At 54.4% G+C, this 15,855-nt stretch overlaps 1 protein-coding gene across 1 annotated transcript in view; it reads right to left on the bottom strand.

The window, feature by feature from the left end:
* IGSF21 (immunoglobin superfamily member 21) overlaps nt 1-15,855 on the bottom strand; it is a 277,720-nt gene that overhangs the window by 245,766 nt on the left and 16,099 nt on the right. The window lies entirely within an intron of this gene.

Raw genomic sequence — 15,855 nt, 5'->3', positions numbered from 1 at the left:
TGGCTTCACCCCCAGCCTCAATGAATGAACGTCTTGAAGCCAAATCCAGATTTCTCCTCCCCCTCCTCCTCCTCCTTTATGGAGACACTAATTTTAACCAGCCACAAAGTCAGCCTGAGCTTTTAAAAACGGACTGATTTATGCTTTTCCTTAATTGCTCCAAAAAAGTGCTTTGCATCTAGTGGGAGAGAGAATGAACATAACCCTATTTAGGTTAAAAATTTAAAGCCAAATTCTCACTGGCCTGGCAAGAAGAGAGGAAAGCACTTAGCCCTGTCTCAGTGGACTCCCCGCCGCCCTTCCCCTGCCTGCTCAGAGCCTCTCTGTCTGCTTCACAGGCCCAGACTCCACCAGGGAAGAGAACGGGGAAGAGAATGCCAGGGGCTTCACCGGCCACTCAGGAGAGGGAAGGACACTTTTTAACGACGCTCTGGGGAGATGTGCAAAATCTCCTTTCCTGCAGCCCCAAGAGGCATCCAGGGTCCAGAATCCACTGATGGGGGAAAATTCTGCAGTCATTTCCCAGTTTGGGAAGTTAGCACACACCCAGATCTTCTTGGCCATCCCCCTGCCTGCCCGCTGGGGCTTCCAAGGCTCAGCCCAGGTTCAAATACCGACCTTTCCAGAGGATTTCTAAGAATTCCATTCAACTGAAAACCATTTGCCACCTACCATGCTAAGAAATGGGAATCTAACAGTTGACAAGGCAGGAATGTCCACAGAACTAACCAAAAACATTTGGGTTCCCTAGTCACAGGTCAGTGTGGTTTGATTCACTAGTTATCATTTCATCCACCCATGTATCCAATCCACCCACCCACCCATCTAGCCACCCATGTTTCCTCCATTCACCCATCCATCCATCCATCATTTATCCATCCATCCACCTTTCATCCATCCATTAATCCAAATATTTAATAAAAGCATACTCTGTGTTCATAGCATTCTGTGTTACAGAAATTAATAAGACAGGGTAAATAAGATAAATAGGAACTCCATCCTTATTGATTTCAAGGAGTGAGTGAGGCAGGTAAGTAAATGAGACATTTACTGAAGCAGAGACAGCAGCTGGCTACCCGAAATTCATACATACACACACACACACACACACACACACACACACACACACATACACACACCCCTTGGCTCTGCCGCCTAACACGGAGCTGATTCAAGGATGCAAATGCCACCTCTACACAGACCACATTTCCCAGATGCTTCTCTACTTTCTCTTTCCTCTCCCACTGGCTGGAAAGGAGGACTAAGAAACCCCAAGAGATGGAAGAGCTACAAGATGGAAGGAGCCTGGGTCTCTGCGTCTCCACATGGAGGAAAGGCACCTGCTTAGAATGATGCCAGTAATGTAAGCTAAAACTAAACTTCAACTGAGCTTGCACCAGTGAAATGTGGGCGGCTTGTTTGTTACAACAGCAAGTGCTACCCAAACAGGGTGAAGAAGCTGGGGCCGGATGTTTATTCCTGGAATACTAGAATGGTTTCTGTTACCAAGATACATAAAGGGAAAAAAAAAATCTGCCCTGGTGTCTCCCCTCCCCAAACAGGAACAAGAGGTGTCCAGGCTGGGCCCCCTTCCTCTGGAAGTTGCTATCTTTCTGGAGGGGCTCTTCTCGATCCATAAGAGGAGCCCCCTTCCCTCCTCCCAGGACAAGAGGACGTGAGGATGTGGACACACCAGATTACAGCCCCGGGAGGGAGCCAGCTCCTTCAAAGGCCTGGCCCAGGCCCTGGCAGCCCAGGCAGACCTCCAAGACATCTCCATTGGCCAGATCGAAGCTGCCAGAGACAAGAGGCGCTCTGGGTGCCCTGTCCAGGTGGTCAGAGCCATATCTGGGGCTGGTTCCACTATCAGAGTAGGCTGGTGGACAAGGGGCAGCCAGACACGGACAGGCCCTGGGGGCAGGTGGAGGGCTGGAAGCCCCAGATGCCCAGAGAAGGGCTGCTGTCTCCACTGAAGGTTTGGAGTCAGGTCCCTCCTCAGCTACTATCTCTCCAGCCCCTGGCCTTGAATTTTTGGCCATCAGACACAAAGACGGTGCTGCTGTGAAACAGAGCTTTTGAGAACAGACCGAGCTGAGTTAGAATCCAGACTCCGACACTCACTAGCTAGGTAAACTTGGGCAAGTAACTAACCCTCTCTGAGCCTCTCTGTTCACCTGACTGTAAAATGGGGCTAGTAATGCTTGCATCGCAGGGACTCTGAAGGGGATTACCACTGATCATTTAAGGAGAGAAAAATACAGTCTGCGAATGTTCTAGCTGGCAGGGCCTTCAGAGATCTCACGGGGAAAACGAGGCCCAGAGATAGTAGTTGTTGTTTGTCCTGGGTGGAACAGAAAGGCAGGTGCTAGGAGTTATCCTGACTGTTTCGTTTTTTTCCACCTTCTCCTCTGCATCCCAGGCTCCCTCCCATAGGCACTTCCTGTCCCAGTGTGGAGAGTGGAACTGACCCTGGGAGAGTAGGAGAAAGAAGTTGTCCCGAATCTTCTAAGCCCCTTGTCACACTTAGAGGCTGGACCTCATGGGTCTTCCCCTCACTTTTGCTGGGGGTGGTCTGATGTTCCGGTGGAAAGGACACAGGCTCTGGTCGCCCAGAGATGAGGTCCAATCCCAGTGCAGCCATGCCTGACCAGACCCTTTCCCCTGCAACTTCTCACCTGCAATTTCTCCCCTCCCCTGATTATGGGATATGTCTGGGGACAGAGCACCCACCCTGATGGCGGTCTCCAGGAGGACTGAAGGGCATGCACTCAGGGTCTGCTATGGGGGCTGCTCGCCAGATGGCACGCCTGATCACCGTCCCACTCTGTCCTTCCCCGCACCTCACACCCACCCGGGGGTGCTGCTCTGGCTCGAGGCCTCAGAACCTTGTCCACAGTGTGGATGTGGCTGGGCTGAGCGCCAGAGTCAGAGTCCCATCTGTGCCCAGCAGTTGAACCAATGCCCAATCGGGAGCCCTCCATTCACAGGGAGGGGCGGGAAGGGCGCAGGGCTGTGGCAGAGACCCTCAGGAAGAAGGCAGGCATCCCCCTCTGCTGACTCAGAACTGCCTTCCCACCTCCCGCCCCCTGCCTTTTCCCAAAAAGGGTCACAGTACTCTATCCTGGTGTCTCCCCTCAAAGGTCCAAGCCCCTGTCACTTCACTCCCTACTTCCAACCCAGCCTTGCAAGTGAGGAATTCTCCCGCCTTGCTAATAAGATTAAAACGTATCTCCCTCTTACAGTATTGATTCATAGCACTGATTTACTGTTGCTTCTCGGCTGCTACAAAACGGATGCGCGGGCCGCCACCTTAATCTCTATCCATCTCCTCACTGCCAGGGAATAACTGCTAATTAATACCTTTTTGCCTCCTGACACCTGCCAGCTTTGAGGGCCATCAATACTCTGGGCTCCCTGCCCTCCCAGCCCACTCGACCCCACTGGCTTGGGCTCCAGCCCCAGCCCAGAGACAGGCACCCTGGGGCCCCAGGGGAACAGGAGGAAGGGAGTGGGCTTCCAGCTCCTCGTCCTCTGCTAGACTCACAGACGCAAACAGCCAACGAGCGCGAGGTGGCGGCTAACTCAGGAGGGACAGACCCAGACAGCTCTTTCTCAAACCAGCTCTGAGCTTTTCCTGGGCTCTCAGGCTCCTCACCTGCAAAATGGAAAGAGCCACAGATCCACCTCCTATGTGGGTGAGAATTCAACGAGAACAGGTTAGGAAGGTGTCTAGGGCAGTCCCCTGCCTCCTGCCTCATTGGGCCTCGGCCCTGGGCAGACGGGGTGTGATCACGGCCCAGCTGAGTTTATAGCGCTGGTGTCAGGGAGTGCAGGTGGCTGATTCCCGGCACCGGAGAGCAGGGTCCAGAGAAGGCCCGTCAGGAGGAGTCAAACACAAACACAGGACCTGCCCAGGAGACACAACTTGTCCTGCTCCTCTCCTCCTTCCTTTTTGGCTCCAAAGGCACCTCCTCCAAGAAGCCGTCCTTGACCACCCAGTCTAGAGAAGACACTCTGCTCCCCAGCCCTGCGGCCCTCTCCTCACAGTGTGGTACCATTCAGAGTTAGGTTATTTTTCTGCTCGTTCATTTCTGCCTCACCCACCAGGATGTCAGCCCCATGAGCCCAAGGCTCTGACTGTCTTGTGCTGGACCATGTCCTCAGGTATATAGTAGGAGATCAGTAAGTCCTTAATAAATGAATAACACATTCTCCATTAGTATTAGGCAATAATAATAAGCTAGATGATCACTTCCCACTTCCCTTGACTGAAGAGCTGATTACATGCCTGCTCACCTGTAGTGGGGGATCTCATTAAAAACCACTGCCACCAAGTATGAAATGCCTAATAGGTGTCAGATCTCCCCAACAACGTTGATATCATCACTCCTGTTTTACAGTGAAAAACTGAGGCTCTGAGCAGTCGCGTGCCTTGCCCCAGATGACACATCTAGCAGGTGACTCGGATGGATTCAGATCCAGGTGGTCTATGCTCTCACCACTCCCCCTGCCCCCCTGATATGGCACAGCACCTCCCACCAGAAGAGACAGGGGTGTTGCTTCTCCCCCGGAAATACCCAGACACCAGGGCTTTCCTCCCAGCACCCAGATCGAAACTGGCAGCCTGCTGAGACCAAGCCACTTCCAGTGGTCACTGGTGGATATGACATGAGTAGCCTGGGAAGAGACGTCAGCCTGATTTTGGATTCACACACATGGGGAGGGTCAGGAACGCAGGGCCAGGTGCACTGAATGTGCTGCATGACTTTGGACTTGCCCCTCCAGCTCTCTGCACCAGTCCCCTCCAGGGGTAGCAGCAGGACCAGATGGGGTTAGGGACGTGTGAACACACAGGATTATGGCTCTAAATCCCCCAATCTGTCCTCACCTGCAGGATTCCCCTTTATCTCATGGATAGCTGACAGCCTGGCTGGGCCCTGCTCTGTGAGGGAAGGGGGTGAGGGATGGGGCGGCAGCTGCCTGCCTCCGCTGGCAGCGAGAGGTGGGGGTGGGGAGGGAGAGGAAGCCTCTGGACTGGGCCTGGCAGATGTACTCGCGGAAGCCAGCACGGGCACTTTTAATAAAACATAACGAAGCTTGGGATCATAAAATATTTCATCTCATTCTAGGCCCCCACGAGGGTGGGGCAGACTGGTTGGGCTGGCAAAGGAGAAAGGTTCATAGGCGTGCTCTGGGGCTGGGCTGGGGGGCAGGCAGGCACCAGCTGGGGACAGCAGCCCCAGGCCTCCTGTTCAGGGTCAGGGGGGGCCTTGCCCCGGGCCTCTCTTCCAAGCTTGGACAGACACGAGGCAAAGGCTTTTCTCCCAGGGATGGCCCCCTCCTGCTGGTGACTTGGGGCCAGTCACTTGCACATTGGGCCTCAGTTTCCCCACAGGTAGAGGCAAAGGAGGGCGGCACCTAAACAAGAAAGTTCCAGACCCTCCTCCAGCCCTGATTGTCCTCCCTCCATCATCCAAAACACTCATTTTCACGTTCGTCCATTCAAAGGAAAGCTTAAGCAAAAGGAGAACCCAGTCTGTCAAACTGACAAAAGCAGGGTTCCTGGCTTGATCTGGGGCCAAAGGTCCCCTCGACTCTCACTTGGACCCACATTCTGGCCTCCTAAAGTGTTGCCGGGGGTACCTCCATGGGACATTGGGGTTCCAAGGAACACAGTTTGAAAACCATGACTTGGGGTGCCTGGGTGGCACAGCAGTTGAGCGTCTGCCTTCGGCTCAGGGAGTGGTCCCGGCGTTGTGGGATCGAGCCCCACATCAGGCTCTTCCGCTATGAGCCTGCTTCTTCCTCTCCCACTCCCCCTGCTTGTGTTCCCTCTCTCGCTGGCTGTCTCTCTGTCAAATAAATAAATAAAATCTTAAAAAAAAAAAAAAGAAAACCATGACTCTGCCAAATCCCACCAAACACCTCCCCCCCCCACCAAGGCCCAGCTCTTCTCCTAGAACCTGAGTGTGGCCCCGCAGATCATGGGTCTCCCCTAGTCACTGCTACATGTCTGCTTCTCTCCATGCCAGCATTTACCATGGTCACTGATTAAGTTTCTCAGGAGCTGGCAGCCCCAGGGCCTTCCCAGGGCCCAGAAATAGGAGGCATCTAGTCATCCAGCCTGCCTCGACCCCGCCCTGACCCCCGAACCTCTGCACGTGGTCATCACTGCGTCCAGGCCTCACTCTTCCTCTCTGTGGGCATCACTCCCAGCTTTTCCGTGAAATTCCTACTTGTGCAAGTGCTAGTCATTCACTGCAGAGGCTAAGCGCCAGAAGGGCGGGGTTGGGCTCTACCTTTCTCTATCCACCCCTCCTCCGCCAGTGCCTCGCACCTTGCCTGGAACACAGTAAGGACCCAAGTTGTCAGACAGATGGCTGGATGCGCCAAAGAAGGAAGGAATAAGTTCTCCCTTCCTTTCCCGAACGGGGACAGCTCTGCCAGGCCTAACAGGCTCACTCACATTTCACGGTGTCTCTGGTATGAATTCCAACAAGGCTATCAGCTCCTGGAGGGCCACCATACCCTCTCTCCAGGTCCCACAGCATCCGTGCGGGCTTTCATTAGTTCCAGAAACACGTGCTGATGCCTGCTCTGCCCCAAGACCTGTGCCGGATGCAGGGGGCATGACGATGAGTCACAAACGGCCCCCATGCCCCACAGTGCTGTGAACATAGTAGGTGCACAGAAAATATTTGTGAAATGAGTCAATCAAGTGATGTCCAAGGTGAGACCTGAATAATGAATAGGCCTCAGTCCAAAGAAGGAGGTGGGTCTCAGCAAGGGGGGAAGGGGGAAGCATGTGCAAAGGCCCTGAGGCAGCTGGGAGCACTGCGTCCTCCATGCCAAGGAGGATGGCATGAGAATGGAGCGCCCTGTCCAGCTTTATGTCTCCCCAGCGGCTCCCTGCAGGTGGCATCCATCCTCCACTTCCCCGAACACTGTATGATAGGCTCTCTCTGAGACCGTGCTTTCTGGGAGACTGGGAGGGAGGGGAGGCCAGCTGCAGACCTTCCCACTGCACACACACACGTCTCTAGTCACCTCCAGGCCCACTGCACACTTGTGTGCTCAGACCCACACACTGCACTAAATATAACCATCACATATGTCTCTTCTGTCTCCTTTCCAGGGAAATAACATTGTTTAAGTAAAGTCCTTAAAATTTTAAAGAGCTGAGATGCATGCTCTCTGCGGGAAGCTTTTAGCAGCATGCTGGAAAGAAATAATAATAATAATAATGAGGCCAGAAACAACAGAGCAGAACCGGGCTGCTACCCCATGACTGCTGACGTCGGGAGGGGCCAGGCCTGTGGCCTTCCGCCCTGGTGCAGCCGTGGGGCCCAGGCCCAGCTCTGGCTGCGGCTGGAGTCCCTGAGCCCCTGAGAGCTGTGTAGGATCAAGAAGGGAGGTCTGGAGAGGCCCAGAATCACAAAAAGAAGGGATCTCTGGCAGAGAAGCAAGAAGGCAGAGAGCATAGAAAGCAGTTGAAATGTGAGACATTCTGGATTCAAAAGAGCACAGCCACTTAGTAGCTGTGTGACCCTGAGCGAGTGGCTTAGCCTCTCTGTGTTTCAGTTTCTTCTATGTAAAATGGGGATCTTAGCGGTGCACACCCCCCAGGGAGTTAGGAAGGTGGTGCAGGGAGTAGTTAACACAAGCAGTCCACAGTGCCTGTGCACACAGAGCAAGTGTTCATTACGTGGTTCCTACTATTACCACTTTGCAGGTGACTTCCAGAAGGCCCAGGCAGAGAGCTTGGACCTGGCCACACACCTCTGTTGACTGCAAGCCCAGAAGTCTTTCCCAGGATCCATCTAGCTGAGAGAGGCTGCTTTGTAACCAGGTGCTGTCCCTGGGGCTGTCCCCCCAGGTTAACGGGAGGGGGAATCTTTTAAAGAGACCAACCCAGATTAAAATGCCTCTCTGCTTCTAGCCCTCAAGTCCTGTGCCCACAGCCTTTTCCCCCTGTCCGTATGTAGCTAATGGCCCGGTGAGGTCTTTTCAGTGGGAAAGGAGGGCCTCTTGCTTCCCAGAGTGGGGCCAGCAGGCTCCCCGGGGCCTCTGTGAGTGCCAGTGGGCCTGTGGGTCCAGACCTGGAAAATCTACCTAGTTGTAAGACTAACCCACCTCGGGCAAATGCACTTGATCTGTCCCATGTCACCTCCAGCCTCGCTTCTTTCCTGAAACATACCCTTCACTACTGTCTTCCATACTCTCCCAGATGATCCAGGGCCTTTCCAGCCTAGGAGTCTTTGTCCCTACTAGTACATCCTCCTAAAATCTCTTCATCTCCTTCTTAGCCTGGTAAACTCCTATGCATCCTTCAAGACCCAGTCATATGTCATCCCTTCTAGTGATACGTAACTTTCTCCCAAACCTCAGGCTGATTAGTTATTCCCTCATCTGGACTCCTGCGAGGACTTGGTAGCTAATTCAATTTTAGAATTTCCAATATTATACCACAGTTTATTTGTCTGGCTGCCTATCAGCCCCAGGAGACCGCGAACTCCTTGAAGACAGGCACTGGGTCTTATCTATCCCTGCTGCATCAGCCCTAGCACAGGACCCCACCCAGAGCGATGACTGCTGAATGGAGCTGGGTTGAGGCCATATGTGTGCACCAAGGAAATGAGTAGCCATTGGAGGGGTCCCACCTCACTGACACTGCTATTCCTTTGCAAGCTTCGTGGGACATGGGATGCTACCCCATTCCCAAAGGTGGGAATTCCGGGGTAATTCAAACATGTCTTTAAGGAGACATTTTGGACGTAGATGAGATTCTCCTTCCCAATCCTATTACCCATCACAGAATCTTAAAACTGGAATTGTCCAGACTCACCCTTTGGTGTCATGGACCTAAGACTCAGAGGAAGGGGAGTAAGCCAGTCATGCAGCAAGTTAATGGCGGAGTTGAAATCAGATGCTGGGGCTCGTAAGTCTGAGGCTGGCGCCCCTTCTACCAAACTGGTATTTTCCATTTTGGCTCGTGATGACGCTAGGTGGTAGGAAGAAGCTTTTTTAAAAATTCAAATAGTTACATGTTAACTTACGATGAATTAAGACAAAAATATACTCAGTATAACCCACCTATACATGATGCCTTTATACAAGACAAGTCAACAAGGAGGAAATTAATTCAAACTCGATTTTAAGAGAATGATGATGTCAGTAATAGTAGGGATGGGACGTAGCTATGGAGAACAAATGTCGTGAAGGGGTAGCTGAAATTTGGCAAGCTCCAGAGGGAATGGCTCGGAATGGGCCAACCAGAAGGCACCAGCACCCAGGGAGGTAAGACTCCTGGGTGACAAAAGCTACCTCTGAGACGATCCTACCCCCAGAAGCCAGAGCTGGCACCTGGCGCTAAGCCCCACAGCCAGCACCAAGGGAAACCTAGCCTGCAGGACACGGCCCCTATTCAGCTGGACAATGAGTCCTCGTCAAAGCCAATTTGGACTGTCAGGTATATGGGAAGGGTGCGGAACAAAAGAATGTCACTTTGGCCAACTTGGGAACTGAGACCCAGGGGGCTGCTGAAGTTCTTCCCAATGGACCTTCATCCCCAGGGAGCAACTGGTCCCCCTTGGGAGGGTGGCGCGGCCACTGAGCCAGCGGGCGGGGTTGAGACCCACCCGCACCGGGGAAGGGCATGTCACAGGGCTGATGGAGGACGGCGGTGTCACCAGATGGCATATTGGCGAGGGGCAGGGCACTCTGTCTTGCCCGGAGCACATTAGAGGATGAGCCAGGGAAGAAATTGCCACTGGTATTTGTCACAGCAATTTCAGCAAAGCACCGAATGTGTGAGTGTCTCATGAAGTTCAACTGGCGGAATTAGTCCCCATCAAAGTCATTTTGAACAGTCAAGGTAGGTGGGAAAAAAGGCCAGACAAAGGAAAATCGAGGGGCATAAGGAAAGTCACCTCGGCCAACCAGGAAGCTATGAGCTGAGGGGGCTGTTGGGGGAGTTTTCCCAAGAAATAGTTACTGTCTTGGAAGCCGGCTACTCCCTGACCTCCAGCCACCCCCCACCAAGAAGATGCTGCTAAAAATGGCCGTGGCATTCTCAGCTTTTGGGTGAAGGAAAAAGAGCTGGTGGTCCAAAGGGGTAACTTACTCGCCAGTATCCCCCCCCACCATCTCCCCCACCTGCGAGGGTGGAAGTAGCCCCCAGGGAGAGAGGCTAGCAGTTGAAAAGCACTCGGAAGGAGGCTAGCTTGGAGCCCGCTCATGACTGATGTGGACCAGGCTGCACATGGTCAGAGCCAGTGGGCATGGCAGGAAAGATGACCTAAATGGATCTAAGGAGAAAGAAACTCTCCGTGGGAAATCGGGTGGAAAATAGACTGGAGGATGACGAATCCGTGTGCCCTGGGGTGGGGTAATCAATCAGCGAGATGGACCAGGGGACAAGGAGGTGGAGGGATACCACGCAGTCCAGAGTGCAGATGACACATTGCAAAGGTCAACACCAGCAGTGAGTGGAGAGTGCGGGCAGGTCCTCTTTGCAAACTGCCATGTGATCCCAAAGTTACCTGCTGCTTCAAGTTCATGTGCTCCTCAAAAGCCGGTTCCACCTTCCGAAGGACCCATGCTCACATGCTACTTTTCAGCTCAGGAAAATCTAGCATCAGCGCAGGATTGGACGCAAGGGTAGGCATTGTATTACTGCTGTTGCCGTGAACATAAATAGCAACCCATTACTAGCACTAGATACGTTCCCTCGATAGAGCAACTCTGTCGGGCAGGAAGCACCATCCCCGTTTTATAGATGGGGAAACTGAGACTTAGTGAGATGGCGCTAGATCTCTGCTGTTTGCACTCCACCTCACTTTCCTCCCGCTCTGTACCTTGGAGACCCCCCGTGTATGGGCTTCCCCCTGGGTTTGGTCAATGGGCAGCACCAGCAAAACACTCAAAGACAAGAGGAGGGTAAAGTGGAGGTATTTCTCCCTCTAGCTCCCCGTCAGGTCGCCGAGGCTCTCTCTGCATGGTCCTCTCCTGTCGATGGGTGGGAGCAGCTGTCCACTGCTCCGAGCCCAGGGTGGTGCCATCACCTGCTTCCTACCCTAACCCCCATGCAAACCGTCCCCTTAAGAAACCCCCGTCCGAGACTCCACGGTTGAGCTTCCTGGCTCCTGCTGGCTCCTGATTGCTGTGGAGGGGAGTATCTCGCCCCAAAGCCATCGAGCTTACCCACAGGAGTGGGGAAACTTGAACCCTACTCTACCTGCTTCCAAAGCCTGCATCGTTCCATCCGAACTGGGGTTTCTCCACCGCAGGCATTCACACCCGCCACCTTCACAGATTGGCCATATCCGTGTGCCACCTGCTTTGCGGCGTACTTAACATTTTTCTTTAACTCAGCTCATTTTTTACTTAAATAAGCCATTTTAAAAAGAGAGAGAGAATTTAAATCACTGCCCCAAATGGCAAACCAGCCTCCCTTGCCTTAAACAGAGGATAACTAAATGAATTACAATGAAAACAAAGCACTGTTTACTACAACTCTCCGCTCCCTGGGGCTCACTGGTGGCCCCACACCCGGTTTTTGTTGGAAAAGCAGATTAGCAAGAGACAGAGGGCATTGAAGACATGATATCATCAGCCTGAGGCTTTCTCCTTGGCACCGCTGGAAGGACAGAGTGAGAAAGAAAGAGGGAAAGACCCTCCCTCCCCAATTCTTTGTTACCTGCGGCCAGTGCCCGGCCCAGCCCACAGAGGAACATTGCCCACCCCAGACCCGCCCTGTCCCGTAGAACTTTCTATAATGGTGAGAATGTCCTGCTTAGGTCTGTGCTGTCCAATACAGGAGGTGCGTGTGGCTCTTGAGCACTGGCCATGGGGTGATTGCAGAACTGCATTTTGTGTAATCCCATTACCTAAAAGCTGAGACACTTCGTATAGTTGTAATGTAGGTGTCAGTCCTAGGCCACGGCCACGCGGTGACTAGCATAGCCCTAGACTGTAAGCCCCAGGAGGGCAAGGTCTTGCCTATTCATTCTGCTCTGGATTTCTAGAACAGCACAGTGCTTCACCCCCAGGAAGCATTCAACTAACACTAGCAGCATCAGTGATGGAGTCAGTGAATGAATGAACGAATGAATGAATGAACAAACTCCGCTGCTTCCTGCAACAAACTTGTTCTCTCTGCAACTCAGACTGTGCTGGGAACCACTGACTCTTCCCCATTAGGCAATCGGCATCCCTTCCCAGGGTGAGGGGGCTTGCCTTTCTCCTCCCACCGGGATCCTCAGGCGGGCCACTGGGCTTCAGGAATTCGCCTTCCCCAGCCTCTCCTCCTCCCTCTGAGCTGGGCCCCAGCCCACTCCTCTGCTGCCCCAGAGGACAAAGAAGTCTTTGTGATGTGGTTGCACTGGTGGCTCCCCACCTCCCACCTCCCTCCCTCTGCCCCTGCCCAAAACATCAGGTGCTGGGTGCCTGGGTGACAATACAGCGTATCACCTGTGTCTGCAGAACCAGGCCCCTGGCCTTGGGCTATTTGTATGGCCCCAACGCCCTCTTGACAACAACCTGCATGCCCAGGCAGTGAGCACCAGCTCTCGATGAGGACGCCATCCACCCCGGGGTCCCGCCCGTCAGTCTTCACCCTGCCAGGGCCCCCCGAGCCCCCCCGCGGCCCCTCCGCGCCAGCCCAGCACGATGCCAGGGCAGCCCGTGATGGACGTCTTCCTCTGGGGCAGCATTAGGGAGCGGGGAGGAAGAGACGGAGCTGGGGACATAATGGAAGCGCCAACGATTAGTGACAAACAACCCCATCGGAGGGGCAGGAGTGCCTCTGCAGAAAGAGAAACAAAAGGGCAAAGGGAACAGCTTGGCAGAGGAACAAAAAACCCCCAATGGCTCAGCTGNTGCCCAGGCAGTGAGCACCAGCTCTCGATGAGGACGCCATCCACCCCGGGGTCCCGCCCGTCAGTCTTCACCCTGCCAGGGCCCCCCGAGCCCCCCCGCGGCCCCTCCGCGCCAGCCCAGCACGATGCCAGGGCAGCCCGTGATGGACGTCTTCCTCTGGGGCAGCATTAGGGAGCGGGGAGGAAGAGACGGAGCTGGGGACATAATGGAAGCGCCAACGATTAGTGACAAACAACCCCATCGGAGGGGCAGGAGTGCCTCTGCAGAAAGAGAAACAAAAGGGCAAAGGGAACAGCTTGGCAGAGGAACAAAAAACCCCCAATGGCTCAGCTGTTTCTCTCCCTGGCGATTCCCAAGCTGCTCCTGTGATTTATGAGGCTGGCGGGGGGGGGGGTCGCTCTCACTGGAGTACCGCCCAGATCCCCACCCAAGTCTGGGGGACCCCGAGGCCTCCCCATGCAAGGCTCTGAGGGTGGTGGGGCCACCTGACCGAGCCCTGGGATGGCCCCCAGCACGTGGAAGGAGAAGGCCTGTCCCCACATCACACACAGTGTGTACAATGACAGAGTCCTTTCCATCTGGCCTCAGTTTTCCCAGCTTAAAATGGGAAAGAGATAGTGCACATAATTTCTCGGCTCCCTTTTGGCTCTGATGCTCTGTAATTCCAAGCCTGAGGACTCATGTGGGGCTCCACATGGGGACACCTACAACGTACCCCCCCTTGGCCTTGCACCGAGCCTCGTCAACACTTCTTCTCCTTTGCACTTGGGGACATGGCGGGGAGGCAGGCATCATCATACGGGCAGCAGCCATTTCTCACACGCCCCGTATGTGCTGGGCACCGAGCACATGGCCCCCTCAGAGTATGTGATTTACCCTGCCCCGCTGCCCCCACCCCACCAGGCCACCATGACAAGCTGCGTGTTCAGCTGGAGAAGTCAAGGCTGAGAGCAATGAAGAGTTGTCTGCGTTGGCATGCTGGATGAGTGGTGGAGAGGGGTTCTGAACCCTGGTCAGACCCCGGGGCCCCTGCTCCCTGGAGATCGGGAAGCTTCTCCCCAGGAAAAGCTATTCCCATCACTCTTGGTTCAGGCCCAAGGTATATACTCTGGCTGGAGCAGTGCCACTCCAGGCCGTGTGATCTTGGCGGGGCCTGGTTTTCCTCCTTGCCAGGTCTGGACACTCTGGGTAAGATGAACGGCCCCCGTTGACAGCATTTCTTCCTTTAAGCCATTGTCTCTTTGGGCACCCCAGAACAACCATTTATAACCCAACAGAGGTTCCAAACAGTTTCCAGCTTCAGGTGGCCCAGAAAAACCAATTTGTCTTCCTAGAACACTGCTCTGGGNCCGCCATGGTCAGTTTCCAGCCGCCAGCGGGATCCACTCAGAGTTGGAAAGCGATGTGCCGATCAACGCCTGGGTGTGAACCCAGCCCCTGCCCATCACTAGTGGTGGGACCTTAGGCAAATCACACAGTGTCTCCAAACCTAGTTCCTTATCTGTCAAATGGGGAGAAAATGACCTCCCAAAGTTTCTGGGATGATTTAATAGGACATTGCAAGTGAACAAGGTTGGCACAGGCTTGGACACACAGAAGCTACTCCAAGCATGTTTCCTTCCTTCCTTCCTTGGTTCCTTCTGGCCTTTCTTCCCCAAACCCCCACCCATCTCCAGTCAAGGACAGCCCCCCTCCACAAGGAGAAGCCAGAGGGAACAGGAAGCCCTTTCGTCTTCCTACCACATTCCCCTGCAGGCTCATCCCCCAAATGCCAGCCGTGATTTCAGTGTGAGTGATGGTGAGCTGTGCTGGACAATGGGCACATTCTCACACCAGGAAGTGCTTCCAGAGGTGACTGGTCAGGGGCGGGAAACAGGCCCGGGCCTAGTGTCTGGACTGAAACTCAGGTTTGGTGGGGGGTCGGGCATTCATTCATTTATTAAACACATCCTCAGGACCCGCCCAGAGCCAGGCCTTGTGCCAAGGCTGGGGAGCAGGGATGCCCGCCCTCAAGAGCTCTCAGTTCAGCAGGGAGACCAACCCTCGAGCATCTCCAGCCCCAAAGGAGGGTTCTTCCCAGAGTATTGCCCAAAGTGCTGCCGCCAACACTCTTAGGGGACACCTGAGTCAGCGGGGGGGAAGGGAAGGAGTTATGGAGGGTGGGGAAGTGGGGGACAGAATCCGGAGGGAGGTTTATGTGGTCAGGGGCTGTGCTGCTTAAGGACAGAGGTCTCCACTCCGAGCCAAGAAAGGGTGGAAGTTGGGGAGGGGGCGGACAAGGTGAAGCTTAAGGCCAGACACCTCTGAGCAGGCCAAGACTGTGGGGCAGAGAGACAGTGGGCTGTGGTCTCCCCGCTGTGTGACCCGGGCACAGCAGCATCCTCGCCAATGGACTGGGGATGTGACACCCTCCTGGACAGCAGTGGAGGAGGGGGGAGCTCACGTCAGCAAAGTGCCTACAACAGCATCCAGCTCACAGAGCATGCTTTTTGGTCCGTTTACCGGCCTGTAAGTCCTGGGAGCCGGCCTGTCCCATTCCAGACCCCTGTGGGCCTCGTGAAGTAGAACGGTCGGTGGGGGAAGAAAGGAAGGCTGGGCACGCAGCCCAAACCCAGATTCCACTCTAGCCACTTCCCACCCCGTCTCTTCACCTGCCCATGCCTCAGTTTCTCTGCTCGACGGACAGGAGAGAATTGCCTCCGTGTCTTATGCAAGGGCTCGATGACATGCCAGGTGTGGAAGCATTTGGTCAGCTCTCGGGGACTACCAACAGGTAGGTAGGGTGTCTGGAGCCGGCGTCTCTGCCATTTTGATTATCTGAGACAACCCTCCCAGGGAAGTCAGGGGGCAGGTGGTGGGATCAACCATCCCCAGCTAGCGGACCAGGAGCCATCCCAGGCGTTTACTGGCAACTCTGAGGCTCATTGTGCCTCGGGAGGGTATCAATGGGGTCCTTGTTTTGCAAGCAACGGAAAC

Source organism: Ailuropoda melanoleuca, chromosome 11 (genome assembly GCF_002007445.2).
Source record: "Ailuropoda melanoleuca isolate Jingjing chromosome 11, ASM200744v2, whole genome shotgun sequence".
Classification (NCBI taxonomy): domain Eukaryota; kingdom Metazoa; phylum Chordata; class Mammalia; order Carnivora; family Ursidae; genus Ailuropoda; species Ailuropoda melanoleuca.
The sequence above is the reverse complement of the archived record's forward strand: the minus strand, read 5'-3'. Positions and strand labels throughout refer to the sequence as shown.